Source organism: Pezoporus occidentalis, unplaced genomic scaffold, assembly GCF_034315485.1.
Source record: "Pezoporus occidentalis ecotype Australia unplaced genomic scaffold, CSIRO_AGI_Poc_V1 ctg87, whole genome shotgun sequence".
In the NCBI taxonomy this organism is placed as follows: Eukaryota; Metazoa; Chordata; class Aves; order Psittaciformes; family Psittacidae; genus Pezoporus; species Pezoporus occidentalis.
Genome location: NW_026916231.1, coordinates 1,575,384 through 1,598,513, shown reverse-complemented (window position 1 = coordinate 1,598,513; position 23,130 = coordinate 1,575,384). Strand labels below are relative to the sequence as shown.

General features: G+C 38.9%; 1 long non-coding RNA gene across 6 annotated transcripts; it reads right to left on the bottom strand.

Annotated features, from left to right (window-relative positions):
- Positions 1 to 1,214: 1,214 nt before the first annotated feature.
- Positions 1,215 to 22,927, bottom strand: LOC134156496 (uncharacterized). 6 transcript variants are annotated; one of them, XR_009961934.1, is made up of 6 exons: positions 22,587 to 22,927; positions 18,383 to 18,484; positions 14,218 to 14,362; positions 11,538 to 11,644; positions 8,902 to 8,947; positions 1,215 to 1,698 (listed from the first exon to the last, which is right to left on the bottom strand). It is a non-coding gene; the product is annotated as an uncharacterized LOC134156496 (long non-coding RNA). The 6 variants fall into 6 exon arrangements; XR_009961937.1 differs by having other exon boundaries at positions 14,294 to 14,362; XR_009961932.1 differs by lacking the exon at positions 14,218 to 14,362.
- Positions 22,928 to 23,130: the final 203 nt, after the last annotated feature.

Genomic DNA, 23,130 nt, shown 5'->3' with positions numbered 1-23,130 from the left:
GGATCCTACCCCAGGTTATCAGTCTCAAGGTACTCTTCCCTTGAGGCTGCGGTGTAGAAGACAGAAGGCTCTGCACATACTGGAAGCAAGTCTGATGAAATAAGGTGAGAATTGGGCGATTAAGCCTTCTGTTTAAACTCTTGTAGGACTATCTCACAAGACCTTCACACTCCTACATCCCCATTAGATGAAAACGAACTGATCTGAGTTTATCCTTCTTTCTTTGTAACACAGGCTTCAAAAAGAGCTCAGTCAGCATGCAACATCATCTCTGTACCACATCAGTAACACAGCGGCTCTTTACTTTCCCCAGGCTACATGTATCTATCCTGCTCCAAAGCAGGCTTCTTTAAGTGCCATTTTGCCATCAGGTTCTGACAGTCCTGCTCACCCACATGCACACCAGTTGGGACCAAGGTCACAATCAGGTAGGACTACGGCAGGTAGGACAAGGTCAGTCGGTGATCCTGGCACTGTCTCTGTCACAGCCGTTACAAACCTCTACAAAGCACATGCGCATTTGGATCGAGCTCTGACAGTACATGTCTGGATGTTACAGAACTGCTTCTTCACAGTGTGTTTCACTCGATAGAGACACACTGTGTTTGATTTAAATGGTTTTTTCCTTATCCTCAGCCAAGAGATGCTCACTCTCTCTTTTAATATTCTGTCTTAATGAGACTATTTCTATTTTTCATTAAAAGTGAGCAATTTCATCCTGCTGCAGAGTTGTCCTTTTCTTTTACATTCATATATTAAGACTAATTTGCACGTATATATAAAAATTCCTTGGGGATGAAAATCAGTCTTATCTTAAACTACACAGTACACCCCACATATAATATTTTTCCAAGAATCGGTGTGTACTTCCCAATCCATTAATTATTAATAGGCTTACCATCTGTATTCATCTTTAAATTCCATCAATTAATAGACTCAAGCCTAGAAACATTGTGGGTACAGCTTTCATAATGTGCAAAATCTGATAAGCAATTCATTTTACAGTGAGGAATTTAACCCAATACCAAAGAGATTGTAAGAACAGATTTGTTGCAAAGACTTAAAATAAATTGATTTAGTTGGATGAGACAACTTTCACAGGCATTCATTTAAACACTAAACTTTACTAGCTGCAGAGAGTTAACAAATGTGCTACAAAGCTCTTCAACTCCCACACAAGCTGACTCACACAAGATAACAAAACTATTAGTTCTTGAAAGAACTCTATATTTTTCTTTATTGTTCTAATGACTTTCCCAGTTTTGAGGGGCACAATTTCAGAACTGTACACTACAGAGAAAGTGATATTCAGAGATAGATGGGTGACCAGGTTATAAATCAAGGGAAAGAGTCCTGGTGACAAGAGCTTTATGTCTCCATCCCAGCTGCAAAATCCATCCGAAATGCAGTAATTTATCCAGCTGCATCCAGTATTTTTCCCACTAGCTAGCAGCCCATTCCAAAGCTAGCACAATTGTTGTTCAGTTCCTTCTTTTCACTGCATCCCTCTCATCTCATCTTTCTTTTTTTGTTGCTCTCATTTCAGAACTTGTGCCACATGTCTTCAGTTAATTTGCCCACACTCCTCATTTATTGGTCCAAATGTCATTTTCTGTGACTCACATGTTTTCTTCTAATACTTTTTATCTCAGTTCCTCCACAGTGAAACTTTTTCATTTCTGCTCGATCTGTACAGTCCTGTCAAACACAAATATGAAGTTTGTGATTTGTAAACGTCAAATTTAGATCAGATATGTCTTTGGTTTAATTTTGATTTTCTATTTCCATTGGTACAGTTACTTCTAGGATCATTATTTCTTTGTGCAATGGATCTGAATATATTGTTACTAAAAGTAGTGACTTGCAGAGCAAGTAACACAAGTGTAACCTTGTGTTTTCCTTCTATTTTGCCTAACTTGGGTCCAAATACAGATAAGTAACAAAAACAAGATCACAAAATGCCTTGGTGTCCTGGTCTTTCTCTGGAAATTTGGGCTTGGGCAAAGAGGAGGCACACACAGCAGCTCCTTCACCCTGACATCCCCTGTTTTTGCTGGAGTGAAAGCCAGACCACGTGAGTCAGAACTACCTGTGACCTGAACCATCAGGGACTATCACTGCAGAGGTGCTGCTGTACCACACACATCAATTTGTTTATACATAGCATTAAGAAAATAAGCCAAATTATTGAACCGTATGAGATGGATTAAGTCTTGTACAGGTAGGTCCCTGAGAAAGTCAAGAACGCCAAATAGCAGCCAAGAATAAAAATGCTTATAACAGAAAGCCTGCTGTGTTTATGACAGGAAGGACAAAAAACTGCTCAAGCTGAGAGAGGCTTGTGGGAAAACGTTGTCAGACTGGAAAGGGGGCTCCATAAAAGAGCTGATCAGAGGAACCCAGGTGATACCTGATGAGAAGCAGAAATTCCCCAGTTTGGGTTGGAACAGACCTTAGAAATCACCTAGTTCCTATCCTCCTGCCAGAGCTGATGGTATATCTGAAATCTGAAAAGAAGTAAGGGAAGGAAGAAAGAGAAGATCAAGTTTGGATTAAGGTTAAATTTGAACTGGATGTGGTTATGGAGAAATTGCAGAAGGGGAGGGAGGGTATGCAGTGGTTTTGGATAAACCTTGTCATCAAGAATTGGAATTCTTGGATCAGTCTTTAAAAGGCTTAAGAGAAACAAACAAAACTCCATGCTGATCTGTACACTGATATATAGAAATAAGATTAACTGCAACTACAAGTTGATCTATTGATTAGATGCCACCAGATGATGAACTGCGAGGTAATGGCAAGCTATTACCCATTTCAGTCTAGGAGCGGTGGAGTAAATCAATACATAGCAGATATCTGACTTTTTTTTGATGGTTCTGGGGGAGGAAAACCTGCAAGTTGCTACATTCTTTTGGGTATGCACAGTGCAGATATGTACCTTAGGAGCTACATTTTGCTCTTAGATTTCATGGAACAATTACATGTTTTTTCTCAGCTGACTTCAGTGGACTAACTGGACCATCATTATGACAGCCTTACTCCCAGTAGTACCAGAAGCTTCATTGCTCAAGCTACATAATGGATTTCTGCCTGAGAGGTAAAAAGAGGGAAGTCTGTACAGGAGATGCAGATAATACCTGGAACTTTTCCATGGCTGGAACATCCAGCTTCAGTCAACTGTGGAATTTTCATTAAAATTCTGGAACATGTGGCTTTCATCCTGTCCCTTATGCAGAGATTAGACCTTGCTGCCCCTTAAACTTAATTAATTTTGACAATGTTTATGCCATTATTTCTAGAAGGTGGAAGAAGAATATTTTTGCAGTTGTCATTTTGAATATTTGCAGAGTTATAGCACTCTCAAGTTGAAAACCCAAATTGTAGAATCAGCAATATCAGTGACCAGATGTCATATACTTCAGTGCTGGGATAAGTATATTATTGTCTCTCCAGATTTAAAACCTCATTGAGATGACAAATATGAAAAGGAAACTATCAGTTCAAAATGCTATGGCTTCAGGTTAATACATTTCATTGGACTAAACAATGGAAAAACATGGAAATACTGCAGCAAGGCCAGTTAAGGGCCATCAGTATGACTGTGGCTGAAGAACAAGATGTACGAGGAAAGGATGAGAAACTTGGCTTTATTCCACCTGGAGAAAAGAAGGCTCAGTGGGGCATCTTACTTCTGTCTTCAGCTACTTGACAGAAGAAAACAGAGAAGATAAATCTTCTCTTCTCAGAGGTGAATGGAGATGCAACCAAAGACAACAGAGAGAATCTGGGACCTGCAAAATTCCTATTAAATACTAGAAAAACCTCTTACACTACAAGGGCAGTCAAATACTAGACCAGGTTTCCATGAGGGCTTATGAGTCCTCCATATTTGGAATTGTTTGAAACTTGACTGGATGTGGCTCTGAGTAATCTGATCTAATTGGATCTGATGTCCATAAATTTGTCTAATCTATTTTGAACCTGCTGATACTGCCTCCACAGACTTTTGTAGCAAGAAAATCTAGCAGTCTTTGAAGTAAAAAAAGTATTGTTTCATCTTAAAACAGCCTCCTATTGGCTCCACCACACTTTCTAGTTTGGAGAATACTTCACCAAGTATTCCTAATACTGAGGAACTTGCCAAAAAAAAACCAGTTCTGCATTCAGCTTGTCCAACATCTCCACAGTTTCCTAGAGCTTAATCATAACCCACACAGCTTTCTTGTCTCTTGTTTGAAATATCTCAGCCTTTATAGTTTCTCCTCATAAGGCAGCTACTTTGTCCTCTTAATTATCTTAGCTGTCTTCTTTGTACCTTCTCCATCCTGTCTTTGATATGCAGAGACAAGAATGGCATTCAGAACCCAAGATGTGGGTGCTACAAGGCATTATATAGTGATAAAATAACTTTCCCTATCTTATTCTTAATACCCTTTCTTATGTTTTCCAACATTTTGTCAGCTATTTGTGCTGTTGCACATCAATCCAATAAATAAATAAAATTACTTGGTTTAGTCATTAAACAAAATATTATTAAACCCATCATGATATTATCATGATATGCATTAATCTTTCTGAACTAAACTGCAAGCTTAGAACCATAGAATGGCCATGGGCAGGGACTCCTCCCACTCGACCAGGTTGCTCAAAGCCTCATCCAACTCGTCCTTGAACACTTAAAGGGATGGGGCAGCCACAGCTTCTCTGGGCAACCTGTGCCAGGGCCTCATCACCCTCATAGGGAAGAATTTTTTCCTAATCATAGACTGGTTTGGGTTGGAAAGGACCTTAAGATCATCCAGTTCCAATCCCCTACCATGGGCAGGGACATCTTCCACTAGACCAGGTTGCTCCAAGGCCCATCCATATCTGTCGTGGTTTAAACCCAGTCAGGTAGCTTGTTCACTCACTCCCAGTGAGTGGTGCCGAGATGACAACAATCGAGGTCCGTGTCCGTCTCCCCCCCCGCCTCCCCGCACCGGGGCTCTCCCCTTCCCCGCTCCCGGAGGAACGGGGAGGAGGATCGAGAGAGTGCAACTCCTACGGGCTGAGACAAAAACAGTCCAGCAACAAATCACCACCGCTACTATCAGCTAAAACAATGATAAGGGAAAATAACAAGGGAAGAGAATACAATACCACCGGCCAAGAAAACGAGTTCCACCCGGAAGCCCCTGTCCTTCTGGGTAACTCCCAGTTACCCCTCACCCCGGGCATGACGTGCTGCGGTATGGAATACCTCCCCGGCTAGCCTGGGTCAGGCGCCCCATCTCTGCTTCCTCACAGCTTCCCCTCCTCCCTGGCAGAGCATGAGCCTCACAGAGTCCTTGGTCAGGGTAAACATCACTTAGCAACAACCGAAAACATCGGCTTCACCAACACTGTTCTCAAGCTGGAAGTCAAAACACAGCACTGCACCAGTTAACACAAAGGAAAAACATGACTGCTACTGCGGAACCCAGGACAATATCTAATCTGAATCTACCCTCAGTCTTGATACCATCAAATAGTGTTGTGTTTCTTATATGTTTACAATTTCCTACTAACAATGAACATGTCTTCTTTTTTATTATGAAATGTCCATGATAATCTTGAGCATCCTTCAGGACTGATATAGCAAGAATGAGAACAGCAAGTATAGTATTAAGTGTGAATTACTGTGCTTTGGGGCTAATAACAAGGATTTGTGTTGCCAACTAGTTTACTAATACCAGAAGAAGAGAAAAAAAAAAAAGAGGTTTTTTTAATTGATTATATTGTTGATCCTAATCAAAGTTGTCAAGCCTGGGGGTGATTTTGGTTATGAAAACCATGTAATTTAGGATTAATTGGATAATGCAAAAAGAGGATTGGCACTACTGCCATTGGTACTACTGCCAATGGTAAATCCTAACTTGGAATGCTGTGCTAGGTACCCATTTCCACGCAAATTGAAAAAGATGCTGGGATGGTCTAAAAGAACAATTAGGAAAGAAAATAAAAAGAGTCAGAGAGCTCAATTATTAACCCAGCAAAACAAAGTCGCAGTTTGAGATATAATTCCTCTCTAGGAATATAAAAAGGGCAACATTATGGCTGGAAAGAGCTATATAATTCAAAGCAAAACACCAACACCAATGGCCATGAATAAATTTATATCAGTAATTGAAGACCAGAACCAGAAGAATGGGGGTAACAGATTGATACAGAGGCTGCTAATGTGCAGTCGCTTATTAAAAATTGCCCCCCTTTCTTCAATATCATGCAGATTTCCTTGAACAGTTCCTGACAGAAACCACCTTCCTCAGCCAGGGACAGTCTAGCACCTTGACCCACTTCTCTGTCATTAACAAGTTTAACAACCAAACAGAAGTTTCTGCTGGGAGTACCAGTTTTATAAAGAGGCCTTGGCAAACATTAAACCTCTAAAGTGCCAGAAACTCAATAGTGAGGAAAAAAATAAATTTCCCAAGAAAGATTACAAGAAGGTACAAAAGATTCAAAACAAGATGGAGATTTTTAGCTTAAGAACTATGGATTTTGTCAATCTGCCAGACTGCTGCTGGCAAGTATGCATCTGCCTTGAACTTACTCCTCTCTCTCAAGGCGATGCTGTGGTAGAGGAGCAACAGACCTGTTTGGTCTCAGCTGGAGAACTTTTTTTAACTGTTTTCAAATACCTGTTGGGAGAGTTCAGGGAGAAGGCACAAACACACACATGCAGAAAACCAGTTTTGGAAAGTATCCTCTTGTGAAAGGAGAGGAGCCTGCCCACCCTGGGGAGAGAATCTGACATCTACTCACAGATACTGAGCAACCAGGATGTCATGAAGAGAAAGGCTCTCATGCAGTCAGATGACTTAAGTTCTTCCTTCCAAGTGGAAAATGAGATGGTGAACTGCAGAATATGTTTTCTCAGGAAGATGAAAGGCCATTTGCAGAGGAAAAATCAAGGATCTGGTTCTAGCAGTTATCAAGCTAGAGACTCCATATATGCCAAAAATAATGCTAAAGTTCTCCTTTCCCTTTAATTGTTTTCATATTGTCTGAAAATATCATTTTTCAATCAAATATTTCACAGTTCAAAGACGGAAAGGAGCATAAAGTTTGCACTACCCCTCTCCTCATGCCTCCATGCTTATTCTGCAAACCATGGAGGGCTTTTAAAGGTAAATTTTGTTTCTGACACCTCATGATGGTGTTACAAGAACGGTTTCTCACAGAAGATCCAGTGTTACTTCTTATTTCATTCACTTCGCTCTCCTGTTTTGGTGCCTCTCCTTGTTAGAAGCCATTGCAGCAATTGTGTTCACTGCAAAACTGCTTCATAATTTTTTCATCTCTCTGCCTGCTTTTTTTTTTGTACATACAGCAGTCCTAAGGAAAACCTGGGGAGGCAACTACTGACCTAGCCTATCAGTTAATGATTATGAAGTGGAAACATAACAAGATCAATCAATTTTGGAAAGCCCCATCTTCAATTTTTTTCTTTATTCAATAGACGCTGTATTCATCCACTTCAATAAAAGATTCCAGATAGTACAACAAACTACGATTATAGATCACTTAAGTGCTTGAATTGTGTCTTTCTCCATGGACTGAGCAGGAAATTATGATCACCCTACCGAGAAATTTCACAAAAATCCTTCTGTTGAGAAATATAGCTTTTTTCTGAGAATGTGAAGAGGTTCCCATCAATCAGATAGTTCTGCCTCTTGGCAGCTTTTCAGAAGTTACCAGCATCAGTCAGAAAGTCAAAGTGTGATGAACTGGATGAGGGCAAGCCCTTCCACGGAAAGAAGAGAAAAGCTTGAGAACACATGTACATACCCTACAGGGAAGCTTTCAGATTAAGATCCCTTCTGACTCATTTCTGGTATCAGGTCAGTGTAAATTAATGATCACTTTGACTTTTCAAAAGGAGCCAAAATCTCTCTTAGCTGATTACTGAAGCTGTGCATAGCATATTATTAACCACATAAAGGCCTGATTCTATCATTATCAGCAACCAGTCTTGCTGCTCCTCCTGCATCCCATAAGAGCCGTGGGGATTTTCCTGCAAAACTTAGAAGTCTACTACAGAGACTGACTCTCACAGGATCTGGATGTCTTAGGATCTCTGATCTATCAGGGAGCCAAGCCCAGGTGTGGGGTCTCTAGTCATACCTTCCCACTGTGGCAAAACTGTGACCAACACTAGTCATGCATCAGAAACTCAACAAAAAGCAAAACCTCAACTTTCAATTTCAAAGTTATCCTTTGCTCTTTTGCCTTCAAAAGAATTTTTGGGAGCTGGATGTATTTCCCTGACTGCTTTCAGCTGTAATTCAAACCACCAGCCTTCTTTTGCTACACAGCATGCCTTCCTTGTACTGCACTCAGCTGATGCAAAGCTGGCCAGCTGCCCAATAGGTCTTGCCTTCAATTTGTGCCAGGCCCGACAAATCATAACTAGCAAGGTTAATATTCACAAGCATGCTTCTCCTCTGAAAAGACATGTATGCGCAGAGCCAACACTCAGCAGGAGTAAAACTCCCAGGGTTAGCTAGGGATCTCGAAGGAACCAAGAGAAATCCCAGTAAGCTGCTGGAGACAGCTCTCCTGCTGCACTCCCTGGCCAGCTGGGGCTGCAACCTTGCACCTATCAGCCTGGAAAAGCAAAGCTCACGGCAGACTCCTAAAGGATCCTTCTCAGAAATCTGACGACTGATTGGGTCTGGAGCAGAAGAAAAAGGAGCATCACGAGACTTCTTGGAAGAAGAGTCTGGTGGGCTGCCATCAGGCATTGCACAGAACATGGCTCACCAAGGAATAAGCTGCCTCCTTTGAGCTCTCCAACGCATCCAGACCTCTACATCCAAACACGACCTTTTAACCTCTCTTCCCCATCCAAGCCCTTTGCTCCTTGACAGCCAAATCCACCAGCATCTCATTGCCCTTCTCTGTGGTCACTGAAGTTGCCTTCCACCTGCAAAATTAAATATCAGTAAATGGTCATTTAGGTGTAATTTGACAATAAAATACAACAAACTAAGAAACTAAATGTACTGATGAAACAGGCAGTTAGTTTAGTTCAAAACCTGAGTGAAAATATCAAACTCCTACTCAGAGAGCACATGGTTGACAGGAGAAAAAATCCTGACAAGTTCCATTTGCATGTTGTCTAGCAGAAGAGGAGACCCAGCACATCAAGAGTCATTTACTAAAATTTAATTTTTCAGGAAGTGTGCTCTCCACATTTATTGTTGGTTTGTTTTTTTTTCCCAATAAAACATAATGTGTTTTTTTTTAAAACAAGAAAATCAAGAACCTGTGAGCTGAGATGGTCAAAAAAAAGAAGCAGCAATATCTTATTTAAAAAATAAGGATCAATGTTTTATTTTAAAGAACATTTATTGAACTTATGATTTATTTTTAGCATATGATGCACTTCCCTGTTAAGTATGCTTTCCTGTTATAGTATATATATATTATCAAATATAATGTTAAATTAACACAAGCATCAATTTTGTATTTAAATGATACTTAACGGTTGTAATATAGTTCACTTTCTTTTGGTTTTCTAATAAACTATTAGAAGTTCTTACATTGACAACCAAAATTCACTTAATTGAAGCTCAGCTTCAGCAGAATTGGTCTTTAGCAGATTTCTGTAAATGGTCCAAGTATATTTGCACTAGGAATGTGTCCTCCTGCTGCCACACTAGAGATAAGAAGGGACTTTCAGACTTTCAAAACAAGCAGAAACACTCAACCGAATCTCTCTGAACCCACTATTTTTCCATTCATGCTTATAATTTAGTAAAATATCTTTTTTTCACCATCAGTTGCCATTTTTTCCATGCAGTGTCTTTATGTATGAATGCCTATGGCCAAAATTTGTCATAAGCTTTTGTTCTAATTCCTTGTTTGATTAACAAATTATGACTTAAGCTTCAGCACACACAAAACCAAACTATTTAAATTTTAAAAGGGTATCCATAGAAACCTTTTAGCACATATTGAGAGAAATATAATTACAAAACTGTCACTGGAAATAACTGTGATTTCCTTATTTTCATTTTCCTGGAAGAATTTGAAATTGCAATTGTGCAGTTCATACCTAACAGTAATTTATATGAGATAAAAAACATTTTAAGTTTCTTTCAGCTGCACAATAAAGAATTAACCACCTTGTGGGGACATGCTTCATTACTTTCTCATCTTCAAAGCTGACAAAATTAAATCTCCCTTGTAATTCTTAAAGTCTTGACAGACTCAGTGCAGTATACGAAAGCTTACACAAATCTCAGGACTAAATAATAATGCAGCTACCACATGTATTATGTAATACAGGAACTAAACAATTAGTTGAAAACAAATAACTTTCCAATTTTCCATTAGCGTGTATACACTTCAGCATTATCTGTTACAAATGATACACTATCATAATGATGCATTATCAAAGTTCAAAGCTGGAGTATATCTCTTGGAACTGGAGACACTACTAATGGGGTATTATTAATGTCTTGAAAATAATCATGTGTGTGGTGGATGGTTCTGCTTTAACTGTACAGTTAAAAACAATTACGGGAAACATTTTGATACTTCTGTGATTTGAGTCCAGAATAAAAAACATACCCATTTCAAAAGTCTGTTTTCTCAATTGAAAAAAGGATCTAATGTATTGTTAATATAATACCTGTATATACTGCTGTACCAAGATTTATCATTTTAGCTAAGATAATCTTAGAAAACAATACTAATTTGTCATCATTATCATACAAGCTCTGCAGGTGACCTCTAAGTGCTATTGTGCATTTTTCTTGAATCTTAAGCAGCAACCTTGCAATTTTATTTTATTTTTATAGCCCTAAAGAAAAAATTCTGTGTGTTTCATCTGAAGCCATGATCAAACTTGCTTTTGCCTCTCATCCAGCAGTCCACTACGATTTACTGAGAAACTTCTGCAGAAGCTACAGCAAGTCACACTCTCCACTACTATCTTCACCAAGCCAAGCAGCTCATTTCTCCTCTCTATCTAGAAAGTGTAAGGGATGGGTATTTTGTATTACAGCAAGAAGGTGACACAACCACATGTTCCCTAGCTGGTGGCTGTGCAGGCGGCATGACAAACTCTCTGGGAAGAGCATGACCTCGAGGTGGCCAAGCCCAGCCAAAACCTTAGCAGTAAATTTCCAAGCCTTGTGGCAAGCACTTGCTGAACCTCTGCAGTAAACCTATCTTGTCCCTGTTCTCACAGCCAGTAGCACATCTTTCCAGGGGTATTTTTCTTCAGTGTCAATTCCCTACCCAAGTTTAAAAAAGCAGAGAGGACAGGGTTAGTAAGGTCTTTTAAAGGGCAAAAATGAACAACTATTTATCTTTCTTTGTGTGAACTACATTGCAACCTTAGCTAGAGACATGCAAGAAATCTTTCATTACCAAACTTTTAGGGTAAGTAATTTTCTTCTTAGCTTTGATTTTAGTTTTTGTCATAAGATTTAATTTCTTTGGGCTGCCTTAATCACTAAAACAAAATTCCAGTGCTTAAAGCTGCTTTTTAAAGGTTTGCTTACCTGAGTCAAATTTTACCTTACTCATATAGCAAATCAGAGTCGGTTAAAGTAAGGAACCTGTAGAAAAAGATAGTGTACCATGACTTCTTCATCTGATAGCTGTCTCTCTAGAATTTAAAATGAAAATGTCTAGTCTGCATAAAACAAAGTTATTTTCAAGGTAGTTAAGAAAAAAAAAATCTCTATTTTTAATAAGTTTCTACTTGAATTGGAAGGGGGAGGGTTGTGGTATTTTATATGTGTGTGTGTGTGCATGAAACTCCAGCACATACACATGGATAGTTTATACATCATGGACAAACTGGAATGAGTTCATGTTATAGTACAGCAAGACTGCCTCCACATGTGCTCCAAGTGAGATACTGGATGGATTTTTCAGGAAATTCAAAGCAGCAACAAAGGAATTTCACTTATTTCACTCCTGTCAATCTGAGGAAGGTGGGGGGGGGGGGGTAATTTTCTTGTAAAGATGGCCAGTTTTATTAAAATAGAAGAACTGACTTCCTTTAGTTTTGTGCCATAACAGGGAACCAATCATAACCATTTATCTGTAGGAAGATTAAGTTATCTCATATCCAAAGAAAAGAGCCTATTGCAGAGACCTCCAGGTGAGCTGCCCTGTGCACAACATGCTGCTATGCAGAGACACCAGCTCACTTTCATCAGTGACCACAGGGACGGCTCTCCAAGGCAGCCCCATCCTCCACAGCCCTTGCTGCACTTTCAGCTCCAAAGGCAGCACACAGCAAAGCCGTCTCTTGTGCTTTGATACCAGTTATGCCCTGATGTAACTATAAATTGGGAAGATAATGACAGCTCTAAACTCAGTCTCAAATTTTCATTGCACATCTTAGTGCTTAATTTCCCTATTCCTTTGCTTTTGAGCTTGTGGCTGTCAAGCTGGCTTACTCATCTTCTTCTGTATCAAAATAAAAGCATGGCTAGTTTGAAAGGGCTGACACAAAATCCTGTAAACTGAACGAAAGAAAGCAAAACAAACAAACAAAAAATGCTGCCTCAGCATAATTGTCTCTATAGCATGAGAAAGATGTCACTTTTTGACAGCAATTCTCAGATTTTTAAATTCTCTTTATTGGTTTGTGTTAATGTCATTGCTGAAATGTGAATACAAGATTGAGTTCTTTTACTGAGATCTATTCAAAACTTTACTAATAGCTTAACAAATATATAAAAATCTCAGCTGCATGGAGGCAGACATCCTAAAAGGTATCTTCTCAATCAGGGAAGAGTTCACAGAGCTGCCAGAGGGCATTATATTCACACTAGAATACAACAAACGCATTTGAAAAGTACTGGCACAGGCACTAACTCTGCTGGTTCTGCCCTGCTAAGAGAAAGGCAGATAGGGAAATTTATTTTTCTTAGTAGTAAGTTATGATTTGACTAGCACAAGGAGCTCATTTGTTGAATTACCTTAAAATCATCACATTTCAGAGTAGAACCACACTCTAAATATGGGGAATGTTATTTGCTGTATATGTATTATGTTATTAAGTATAATTAAAGTTGAAAGCCACAGAACCACACTCAATGCTACTGCAAGACTATAGAACATTTCTGTGGCCAGCACAATAAAGTACCATATGCTGAAGACACCAACAGCCAAGTAATACATATAGTAGCCTAAACTAAAGCATGCTGTGGGCCAGTATCTGTGCAAATATTCCAGAAATAAGTAATGAATAAGTATTACAAGAAACAACTATGCCACTGCAAACATCATCATTTCTAGATATGCAGACTGCCAAAAACAAAACATAAGCCTTGAAGAACAAAAATTCTTTTTATGAGTGCAAAATTCTACAGTATTTCAATGTTTGAGGTATCTCAAAGATATCATATCTAGCTAAGGTATTTCACCTTTTGACTTTTCTAGAAGACTTGCTGTGACTTTTTCAGGCACTAAAGTCACACAGAATATTCTATGTTCCCTTTGTACACTTCAGAAGTAGACAACAAAAGCTTTTTTTTTTCCCCTTACATTATGTTTTATTCATAACCATTGAAAAGAAAAATTGAAACTATGGTGAGAGCCACTCTTTAGACTTGTCTCTATTAGAAAATTGAATCAGAACTGGAAATAGTTTCAGACATAGACACCCGGGACCAGCACTGAAAATAGAGCAAGAACTAATGCAGATCTGGAAAAGGCAGTTCCAGTACAGTTTAAAAAATGAGACTGAAATGAGATCTGATTTGCACCAGGGTTACCACTGGAATTGTTCACTGGTGAAAGAGGAGAGGGCTACTCTGAGAACAAAGAAAATGGACTCCAGAAGAGCCACAGTTTACAATACGCATCCTCTTCCCAGCAGATCTGGATGCTGAACACCTTCAAAGGAGTGAACTCCCCCAGGAAAGGCCACCACTGGCAAAGGTGCTGTGAACATGATCCACAGTGGCTCTCCCTCAACCAGAGGCATCTGGACTGATGCTCTGGGATGTTTCTCAGCTAAAACCGTTTTTCAGTCTGTACTGAAACAATCCCATTTATTGACCTACATAGCATTGAAATTATGACAGTCAGAGCCTGATTCTGTTACAGATTCTGCCTGATTCTGACTGTTCTTTCTCATACTTTGTAAAAATGCCCACTAGGAGAGGATACAGGAGCCATGTTCCCAGCCAGTAATACATAGATTGCATTATCAGTATGTACCAAACTGTGGCTCTTTTCAGTCTTATACATTCATAGGTAGCCATGAGAAATAAATCATACATTAGAGAAGCATTACCATTTCATCAGCTTGCATCTGTAGCCAGACTGTTCTCCAGGTATGTGGAGCACAAAACTGAAGTTCTTCCTAAGCAAAGAACCAAAGAGATAACGAATCAAGACACACTCTCTAAAGAAATTGCTATTTGACCAGTTCCCATTCCTTTAGCTCTGCAAGAATTCAACTAATGTAATCTTGAGAAGAAATCGTGGTATTTTTCCTCAGAGAAGAAGAGGTCTAGCTGAAGTGATAACAGGGGCTACAAAGGTGGAAGAACTTCAACAGAGATAGACCTCTGACCATGGAAAAATATAACGGTTATGAGATGTTTAGGCAATTTATCACCATTTATACTGCACTACTGGTATAAATTTATATGTGAATATACCAGTGTTATGGTAAGGGGAGCTACAGAAAAATCTGTGTATAAATAAAAGTGAATTACATTTAAAATAAAACTTTCACCTACTATCTTTCTTCCTGTAGATTACGTTAAACAACATTTACCAATGAATTTATCATCAGGGTTCTTTCCAAAAGAGGAGGCACCCCGCTCTATTTTTTACCATGTGTGGGCAGAGAAAAAAATAATTCACATTCCTTTAAATACCACAGAACAAAACAGATTAAAAACCAAAATGAGCTAATATTGAGATAAATACTATTGCAATTATGTCACACAGTTTTTTATATCAGATGAATTGTAGCCTCAGAATGTTAATAAAAACCGTAACGTCTTCATCCACAGTTCACTGTTTAAAACAACGACAACTCATAACAGGAGTCCAAAGTATTTTACACATACTACTTATCCACTTAAAAAGAGGGCAGAGGAGTTAAAGACAGCAAGGAAAGCAACAGGGGCCTGATCCTGTTCCCATCAAAGAAAATGGGAAGTTTACCATTAACTACAAGAGGCTAGATTGTGCCTTTGGTTTGCTGGCAGAATTGCAGGTGTATTTTGCGTTTTCTTTTGTGGCTAAAACACAGTAATTTGCTGCCCTCTAGAAGCAGATTATGGCACATACTTTGGTTTTCTTCAATACAAGCCTGTTCCCAGCTGTATTTTTTTAAATGTATGTAACAACAATGCAGAGCAATTTTGAAAAACTAGAGTGATGCAATGATCTATGAGATTCTCTAAATACACAGACATTCGATAACATGATTGGTCATTCTGGCAGATAAATGGAATGGGGTCATGTATTTCTCCTGGGATTATCATAGTTAACTTCCAAGAAGAAATTAACTGAGATCATTCCATTACCCTGCTTAATAAAACTGAAAATTAGCAAAAGAGGGTCATGACTGCATTTTCTGAAGTACAGCCCTCACCACACTGATACAGTTCACAGAGAGGATCAGAGATTCATCAGGTCATGCTAAAAAAATCACAAAATAAGTCAGCAAGTTTAAATTATATTTAACAGTTAAATTTTTTATTGCCCCCAAAAGTAGTAGCAATCTCATTTATTAATAATGACTATTTTCTTATCAAGTTCTTAGAAATTTTTGTTCAATTCTACTTTGGTTTTATTAGTGCAGAATAAAAAAGTCTAAAAAGTGCTGGGAAGTGTCTTGTTTCCCCCAACTCTAGAATGATCTAGAAATGGCTGCTGAAATCTCCTTCAAATAAAAAAAAAAAAGACAACCCTCAAACCTTCCAACCTCAGCTCCCAGCAGAACTCAAAGAATCTAGGTGTAAAAGCAATGAATAAGATTTGAATGTAATCCACCATTCAATTATCATCACATAATGCAATTAGATCATGAGTATACAATTTGTTTTTTTTCACTACCACCACTAGTGGATTCTCTGAGTGAAATACTTGAAAGTAGGAATATTTTTCTAGTACAATCCCACAAACTGCCAAGTGCCATTTACGTAGATCTCACATCATGCTCATTACTACATTATATTCCCCAAAACAAACCAAGGACTTGCAGACCAAGTCTTGAACAGCTGAAAGGTCCTTGATTTACCTTAGATCAGACTAATACTATCAGAAAAACTGCACTAAGCTACAAAAATCTGATGTATTCATATTTACCAGCCTTTTTTTTTTTTTAATCTTATCTTGTTTCTTTTCACAATACTTTGACAACAAAGACAAGAAGGATGGACTTGCAACTTTAAATCTGAATTTAGGTATTAATGAGAATCAAAGTGAATGAGATTGCTGTGCCATATATATCATTTTAGAGACTCCAAATTCTCCAAATTTAGATTCTGGTTGGTGAAATATATTTCTGATGTCTCATTTAAATGTCAAAAGTTAGGTAAAATGAATCTGTAGCTGTTTGCATCTTGTAATAAACATTAATTTATCAGCAATGCTAATGTTGCACACTTTCCAGAATGAGTCTGAATATTTTTCCTTTGAAAAGTGCAAATCAAAGATTTGAGAACTTATTTCAAGTACATTCTCCTCATAACTACATCTATGCTATTTTGGCTTCTAATTGACTTATCTAAAATCAAAGCTTGTTTTAAACTGAGTCACATGGCAAGGTCAAGACCAAGGATGCAAGGATCTAAACAAGTTTTCCATGAATAAAAAATAGTTGTACAGTCTCCAAAGAAGAAAACAAAGATAAAGAGTGTAATCACTTTATTTGAGTCAACTGCAAGGTCAGTAAATATGTATACTCCGACACTAAGATACAAGCAGAGGGTGTGTCATGCACATGTCAAGCCCTAAGCATACCAATCAAGACTGGCATAAGCTTATCTGTTTTACATACCCTTAAAGAATGTCAACCCAGGTACTCAGAAAATCTCAGCTTGCTGGCTGTGGAGTCTTCAGCTAAATAAAGCATGGAGTGGATGCCACCAAGTGGTAGCTGTTATCACATTACAATTATCTTCAGCCTGACCACGCTTTAGGCCGCCACTTCAGCTGCAGAAAATATTCCTGGTAGAGCAGTTAGTTGGGAACAGAATTCTACTGCTATAAAAAGGGGGAAACAATTCACTAAAGATAAAATTCAGCTCCTACTGCTAATGACAGAACTGCCATGGATTTAAATGACACCAGTATCAACTTCCTTTTGAAGCCTTATAAAACACTGATAATCTTCTCAGTGTAAATCCAAGATTGTCTGAAAGCCCAGATCTGTATAGACAACAAACATGCAAGAGAGACCCTAGGTGCACCTAGAAGAGACCCTCTGACTATAACTGATTATTTGGGTATATCTACACTGCTAAACGTTACAGGGCCATGAGACAAAACCAAATATTGCTTAATTGTTTTATCACTCCTCTACTCTGGCCAGTTCCAAATGGCTCTCTTTCAGACAAAGTACAGGCACAGTGCTGGGAAAAATTTACTCCAGGGAACAATCACAGCAGTCAGTTGGTTGAAACTGCACCAGGTTTGCTGTGTCTGCTCCGCAATTGACTCTCTCCATTCCCTACCATCCTTCAATATTATTGCAGCAAATTTTGCCCCTCAAATATCTCATAAACCACATCCTAGTACATATATAGCCGCAGTTCCATGCTATAAAAACACTCAGGAGGGCTATTTCATGCCTTTGCATTATTTCAGCCACAGTGGCGCCACAAGAGACCCAGAGGAGACATCCAGGCATAGAGTACAGATGCAGCCAGCCTGCTCTATCAGTACTGAGCTAGTAATTACAGTGAGCACATAAGATGACCCCTGCCACTTACTGTTGAGATCCCTGGGAAGCAGTTGCTTATATGGAATCATAGAATCAACTAGGGTGGAAAACACCCTTAAGATCATCAAGTCCAACCGTTACCCCAGGACTGCCAAGTCCACCACTAAACCATGTCACTAAGGGCCCCATCTACACTGTTTCTGAACACTTCTGGGGACAGTGATTCCACCACTTCCTTGGGAAGGCTGTTCCAATGCCTGACCACCCTTTCAGTGAAGAGGTTTTCTCTACTATGCAGTCTAAACCTCCCCTGGCACAGCTTGAGGCCATTACCTATAAGAAGCAATTTAGAAACACGCCTTGTCTACATTGTCATTCTTGAAGAGTACTATAGACATTCTTCAAGAATCCTGCCACAAATGACAGTATGAGTCTAGCACAGAAGACATGAAGAAACGTCCATCAAAGGTATCACACCTGGTACGTGTTGCAGATGCCTGGTCCAAACACGAGCTCCATCCATCTCACTATTGCAACCTCCCTTCAGTTGTAAAGGATCTAGGAGAAATTCCTTGCCTGCTGAAAGGCAAAACAAAGAATTCTTTACTCTCCAAGCTACTTCTCAGGCAGCAAAATGAATTGACACCAGTTTTGTATTTATTTTAATAAACATGGAACTGAAAAAGAAAAATTCTGACTTGCTTGTTCCTGTTGACTAGAATTCATTTCAATAATAAAATATGTCTGGAAAATAACTATTTACTAATCAAAATTATGTACTATGTTAATAATGCAAGCGTCTATTTAATTAATGTGTGTATTATCACAGTTATCTGAAAGCAAAAGGCAGATTAGATTGCTTCTGGCACTAGCCTGAGGGGAATGGCAAGACAGCCTGGCTTCATTGCCTACCTTCATCAGTCAGAGCCCTGGAAAGCCAAGTGAGCTGCTTCAGTGCTACTGCCACTGAGGAAGTGAGGGATGGTGCAGAAGAATGGACAGCAGGCCCACTCTCCAAAGCTGCCTTTCCTCACTTTCCTCATTTATACACTGATTTCAAATAAATCTTTTGCTTCTTACTAAATATTCCCATGGAGAAGTTCAATAATAGTCTCCTTGCAAGAGTCCCCTCTGCCCTGGCTTTCCAGCAACACAAGTAGATAGGCATGGGTTCTTCAACAATGTTCATAATGTGCCTAGATGGCTCAGAACCTTGAGCAGGCTTTGGTAAAGCACTGTGACAGCCTAGTCTAGGATTTCTACAGTGCTACCAATAACAACTGGATCACCATTTATTGACACTAATGAATAAGAACATTCAGAACAGTCTAGACCCCAAATCCAGGAAACAGATGTTTTCCGAAGCTTTCCCTGGCATATGAATCAGTACTCACTACACGTAACTGAGATCATGGTCTGCATCACAAGTGTGATTGCCTTCAATAGAGTATTAAACATCATAAAACAGTGTCAACACAGAACATCTTCATCTGTCAATATATGAGCTGTACGTCTTAATGATAAATCAGAAATAGTGTGGATTAGGTAGACTGGAGAAGCAATTCAAGGAGTAAGGTCCTACTACATAAATGAGAATTTGGGAAAAACGAGTCTGAAAGTGCATATGGTATAGAAAAGTGGCAGCAAGACCAAGACAAAAACTTTCTGACACATCACTGAAAACAGAAGACATCAAATATAACTTGTATAGCAGCATGTTCCAGACATAATTTGCATTTCACCTTTGAACTCGGTTTGCATAAGTACAAACACAGGAGTATATATATTTACCCAAAGGTAAGCAAGGAAGCAAACAGAAGAACTTCTAGTTTATAAAAAACAAAACACCACAAAGCCTGCATGCCTATACCGAACAAGATTAAAGATTTCTCTAGACCTGCCTCCTACCTCTGACAGTGGCCAAACCTCTCTTAAAGAACTAAGAACACAACAGGCAAATGCATAAATCAAGAAGCTTCTACACTCTAACGAATACTGACAAAATGGATGACAGAAGGTTATCCCAGCCTACGGGTATTAGCCTGAGGAAAAGATGTTTTACTGTTTTTCTAATTATGCTGTCATTTTTTTCTCTAACAAACTAACTGATTTTTAATTAAGATATCCAGAACTTGGTATTGGAGACTTGTGCACCAGGGAAGCATGCTTCCCACAAGCTGCCTCATGTTCTTGAGAAAACACAGAAGTAGGAATAAGAGGTGGTCTAGTAAAAGAACTGCACACCCAAAGTAGTGAAATAGCAGGAAGAGGGGAACTATTGTACCAGAAGGAAACACTTGAAATTATTAAATCCCAAAGAACAATCCCCAATCCCCCACTATGAGCTAAACTCATATGCTAAAATTAATGTTGTTTGACATCCAAGGTCTACAGTGATTTTCTATACATATAACAGGATTTGATAGCATAAGTGGATGTGAAAATGGAAAACCTTTTCTTTTTTTTTTTTTAGTTTAAAGATTGTAAAAAATATTCTAAAGTTACAAAACTCACTAGGAGAAAAGAAGCAGTCACATGAACATACAGGCAGCTCATCATTTACAGAGAATTCACACAAACTGCGGTGCACGGATGAACCTCTGGACCCGCAGGGATCAGTTTGTGACAACTATACCATACTGATTAACGTCAGTTAACTTACATGAAAGTGACTGAATATTTTATTAATATTTTACACATATATCCAGGACAAACTCCTTGACAAAATGTGAAAATCCCACCCAGAAAAATGGCTCTACCTTACCAATGGCTAAAGTGTTCCCTAAATATTACAGAATAAATTCTATCCCACTTCATGTTCTGGAAGTTTCCACAGACATGCATATCCTGTTTTTTCTACCCAGCAATGACAGGCAATTCTTCACCACTGCTGAAAACTGCTAGAGTTGTATATAGTGTTGCTCAATACAAGAGTACAGAGAATTTACTCAAGTTCATTTAAATCAGGAGGACTCTGTTGCTTATGCTCTGAGGGAATATTGGAAAACACTGTCAATTGAATATTTCAGAGCTTTCGTATCTTTAGAATTTGTCATTCATAAGATGTCATCATCTTTACTGTGTTATTCTGGAAACTTACTTAGAGGTAATGAGCAGGAAATTTGGCATTACTTTCAACATCATTCTCCACAATTATTTCTAAATCACAGTACAAAAATATTTTCCCACTCCGTGATTTATGCAGCTTGTGCTCTTCTGCACTTTCTGATGACTCAAAATTTCAACAGGCCCTTATGACATTACTTTCAACTTTCTATGTGCAGCTGGAGCTGGTGGACCACACATTCCAGGACTATCTGCAGCATCATATTAAGAACTATTAAGTCCAGTTATGTGCAGAATCAGCATATGCAGATTTAGTTTTTTAACGTCTATGCCAAGTCCTGTACTTCAGTTTGCAGTAGCTGAAGATGAGCTGTCATTCCTCTTTTATGTCTTGCTCCAGTGACAACTATTTTGAAAATAAGGAAAAGTTACTTGTGATCAAAAGCAAAGTGACTTGCTCAAGTGTCAAAACCTGCACAAGCATCAGTCTCTGTTTCTCATTAGTTTCTCATTAGTCTCTCATTTCTTATGTTTCTCATTTGAAGAAAATAACTGTACTTCTAACAGTGTTTAGATAGCACCTCATACACCATTCTGCTGTATATTAAGAATTTCTGGGTATTCAGGTACTTGCTTTGCTTGAGCTCTCCTAGGTGACCGAGTGTAAACATGCTCTCAGTAGCAGCATAGATGTTTTCATCTTTCAGAGCCCTTAACACTACAGAAATGGGTTATAATTTGTGAGCTAGAGGTCCTGATGCACTACAGGGTCTTGTAAAGAGACAAGACCACTGAGGGACACCAGAAGATTCTACAAAGAACACATCAAGGGCAATGATTTGTAATTTAGCACTTAAGACCAAGATGCTATGTGAGCACAAAAAACAGTGTATGGGGGGAGGAATTAACAGGGTAAACCTTGCTCTGATACGTCAATTGTTCGCATAAAGGACAAAGTGCTTAGACTTAACTGGGTCTAAGTAGAGGAATCATGACTGAAATGGAATGGTGTGTCTCAGAAAGTGTACAAGGTAAAAAATTAGTAGATAGCATGAACTATAAGATACTGCACCCCAATAACATGCAGTGTGACATGGTAGAGAGGTGATAGAGCACCCACAGTGGTGCTTGTGTGTAATGAATAAGATTTAAGAGTGGTAAACTCAGATATTGCTACAGTGTGAAGAATTACAGAACTGCACATTAATAACAGTGATGTCATTATTACCTAGGTCATTAAACTGATTTATGAGATTATTAATAGCGGTTTGGTTGTTGAATCACCATTAAAAACTTTCATATCAGGCCTGCAGTCAAAAATTAAGGCCATCAGGTAACAGCTAACCTCTCACCTCCGCATCCTCTGAAGGATATTTTGGCATTAGATGTATTAGTCTGCCAGGTCCTCAAGGACTGTAAACCTCTGTGGTTTTACCACTGATTTCATAAATTTTCCCTTGAGAAAAATGGCACCGTTTCATTTTAGCTTGGTTGGTGCAAACCATTAAATAGATCCTCATTATCTGAAGATTAGTTTGTGAATTAAAGTTTCAATTTAAGTAATCTAAATTATTTTTAGCAGAAAAAAAAAATAATGAAAAGTTAAAAGCCAAACCTTAATTAAATCAGTTTCTCCTCACATGCACAGGCAAGCATGTCAGATTTTCTCCTGCATGTTAGCACTTGTCTAAGCCCTCAGCTCTCGTGCATTGCTGTACGTTCGAGTGGGTTTGTGTTGGACAAAGCACAATTCCTCCCTTTCTTCCTTTAACAGCCTTGCCTGAGTTTGTCTTGCACACCACCCGCTGGGACTTTGCCAGCAGCCTTTCCTCAGGGCCAGCGCTGAAGAGCGTGTCACGCAGCCCCTAAGCAACATTCCCAATACATTGTCTTTACAGAGAGGGGATTTGGGGTTTTGTTTGGGCTTTTTTCCCCCTTTTCTTAAAGACCTTTGCTGGTGCTTGCAGGGATTTTTCCCCACGGCTGCCCAGCCTCAACAGCTCTCCGTGGCAGACTGATGGGCTATTTCCCCTGGTACCGCTTCTCACTTGCCAAGCCTGGAAAGAAGATTTACCAATTAGTTTTACGGATGTAATATTACTAATTTTAAAATGAGACAGACTCCAGCCTTCCCACTGTCTGCTCCTGCGCCGGTACGG